We start from the raw sequence: 3,251 nt of genomic DNA, 5'->3' as shown, positions 1-3,251 counted from the left end.
GACGCTGGAATAGGAAAACGACGCTGGATGTGCACAGCGGGACCATGGAGGTAAGGATGTGACAAAAATACGGGCTTAACCATCCTAGTCATTTTTTTTTGCCCGTACGAAGGTCGGGGTGGTTAAAGAACTTTCAATGTCACTGGTATTGTTGAATTTTGCAACACATAGTCATATGTATATATATATATATATATATACTAATAACACATAAAACTATTTGAGCCAGGAGTTTTCACATGTTAATTTTTTTTTAAATATTTAAAATGAACTTTAATCTGCAAAAGGATCATTTTAAAGTTGAACTAAAGTAAAAAAAAAAAAGAATTGTATTGTGTCATACATGTTCATGCTATTATGCAGGGTAAACAATATAGTTAGGGATAGTGGAATATTTTGACTTGATCATTTTGAAAGTAGCTGGCAAGCCAAAAAAGTGTGGGCACCCCTGTGGGATGTGAAGCACAAGGGGTTTAGCTGTGTATTGTATGCAAAATGTATTTTTGAATAATGTTACAATCACATTTAGTTTGAAGAGGACATATCTATCATACCCAAGTATGTTAATTTTAGGGTTACATGACAGTCTGGAAGGTATGACCAGAGAAGAATGCAGGAATGGTGTCAACTCTTCCAAGCTTCAAAACAGGTTGGTTTAGGATAGGAGCATGTGAGATATTTTACTGTTCAAACAACCATAGTGTAAAAACAATTTTTTTTGGGGTGTTTTTGTTTTGTTAAGGAGAACCAAGGATGTAAAGGAAAGCCTGCAGGGATGTTTTTAAATGTGTGACTTTGTGTTTTGTTTTTGTTTGAAATAAAAAAAGAAATAAAAATAAAAAGACAAAATCTTGCTTGGAGTTTTTTTTATTCTGCCCCCAAAACTAAATTTTTTCAAACAAAATAAATATATAAGTAGGAGTATAAAAACTTTAAAATCTTAAAACATTTTAAAAAACATATGTACAGATTTTTAACACAACAATTTTTTTCGGGGGGGGGGGGTTAAAACCTGTAGCGCCTGGCCATACATCGAGGAGGGGCCATCCTCAGCTGACGCTCCATGGTAGACATCCTTCCCCATCCTCCCCGGTAAAACTAATACAGGCTATCTCGTCTACTTCCTGGTGGGTGAATTAAAAACAAAGAATATATTAACTGGAGGAGTTTGGGCCAAAATTGAAGAAAAGTACTGCTTTTGTAAAAACCAAACAAATTAAACTAGAAACTTACTAGGAGGATGTCTGCAATGTTGCTGGGGTGGGGATGGCATCTCCTCAGGGCTGGCTGTCTCCATTGATCTTGAACTGGCTGTGTATGTGGAAGGAGACAAAAAAATTAGAGAGGTAAGTACTGAGCAAATGTAATAGTATATTATGCAGCTAGTTCTTGAATTGCACAGTGCTAAAGAATGCAAGTTATAACTCATCAAGTATGACTGTTTTGCTGTTTAACCAAGCAAAACAAGAAAGAAAGATGATTCCTGGGGCCAAGCTAATTATGGCAATGGAACTAGAGTGATGCAGTTTGTTGTCAATGAAGGTTGTGAGTTTTCACAAGGGACAAACGTGGCTAAGTGACATTTATCCTTTGTCTTCTGTTAAAAGCTGCCTAGACATTAAGCTAGTCATACACTCATAATGATATTTATTGGAGCTAGGCCTAACAAACTATATCCTAGTTTATATTCATGGTCCTAAAGGAATGTTTACAATATAAAAAATATAGAAATACTTACATTCAGATGAGGAACTTGTGTCCTCTGGAGGAGGTGGTGGCAAGGGCGCTCCAATAGCTTTAGATGAAAAATAAACACCATAGGTAAAAGTGGGTGGGCCGGACTAAAGTATATGTTTGTAAGTCTAGTCAAGGATAACAGATTAATGCTTAATACCTTCTAACTGATACTTTTGGCCGAAAATTGGGCTTAAACATTTGCCAGGAAGGTACAACTGAACAACTCATGTCTATTTTAATTCATGCTAGCCAACAATCTAGAAACAACCTTCATTTGATGCAGGGTTAATGACTGCAAGATACATGAAATCATGGTCGTTCTTTGTATTTGTAACCAAAACTGATGAAAGTAGTGTGTGAATGTGTTTTAGAAAAACATTTTGACCAAAAGATGATTGTAAGGTTAGCTTACAGGCAATGTCCTTAGCCTCGGCCACCTCCTCTCCCTCATCTTCAGGCGTGAGCTCCTCGTCTGCGACAGGCTGCTCCACCTTGGCGGGCTTCTCCTCCTCTGCGGAGGATGACCCCTCTTCGGCAGACGACCCCTCCGTGGCGGCATCCTCCTCCATCTCCTGTGGAACAGCCAACCATCTGGATGGCCGCTGTACGATCAGCAGCCGCCACCGCCTGCGTGATCGAGAGTTGGCTGTAGGAACAAAAAGTAACATCCAAAATGAATAAAGGTAAAAAAAATTGAGGAAGTGATTAACAGTTCTAAGGGCAGACAATACTACTTTCCACAACCCAAAACATTATAAAACACCGAGGAGAGGTGACAAGAGGAGAAGACAAAATACAACACTTACCAGATAGGATGCGGTCCCCCACTTTGCGGAGGTAATCTGGTCTCCTCCGCTTCAGGTCACTCCAAATGTGATGTATTTGGGTGACCGTTCGCCCTGTGGGGTCCATGTCGTCTTCCAGCCTCTCCGCAATCCACCGCTTCGTGTAGATCGATGGCTGCTTATCATACCGCCACATAAGCATTGTCTAAAAAAAAAAAAAAGGAAAAAATATTATTTAATTTAAAACAGGATACACCTCTTAAACACAGAAATAACAAAATAGATAACAGATTGATTTTCTCATGCAAATTGACATGTGTTTATGTACTATTACTAAGAATCTTCAGGATTCAACCCCACTAAGTTAAATTGGAGCTATATCCTTGTCAAAACAATAATTGGTCTTCTAGATGTAAACTCTCTTCATCCTGTTTCAGTTTGAGTGAAGCATAAATGCCAGACATATATACAATCTAGGGCAAGAATATTAGGACCGTTGCATTATGTCCAAAAATGCAGCACGTTTCTTTATTTTGCTGTCACTGGAAGAACAGTAAAAAAGGGGAGAAATTCAAAACACACTATCTATGTGGGGCAGTCGAATGATGTGCCTTCCCAAAAATTTGGGATTGTGGTCTCATCTATCCAGAGGACATCCTCCCAAAAGGCTTCCACTGTCCTCCAGACAAAGAGTTTCCATCCTTGTGTGATATCTAGGAGGCTAATTAG

The sequence above is a fragment of the Pyxicephalus adspersus genome, chromosome 4 (genome assembly GCF_032062135.1).
Source record: "Pyxicephalus adspersus chromosome 4, UCB_Pads_2.0, whole genome shotgun sequence".
Lineage (NCBI taxonomy): Eukaryota > Metazoa > Chordata > Amphibia > Anura > Pyxicephalidae > Pyxicephalus > Pyxicephalus adspersus.
Note: the sequence above shows the minus strand (reverse complement) of the source record.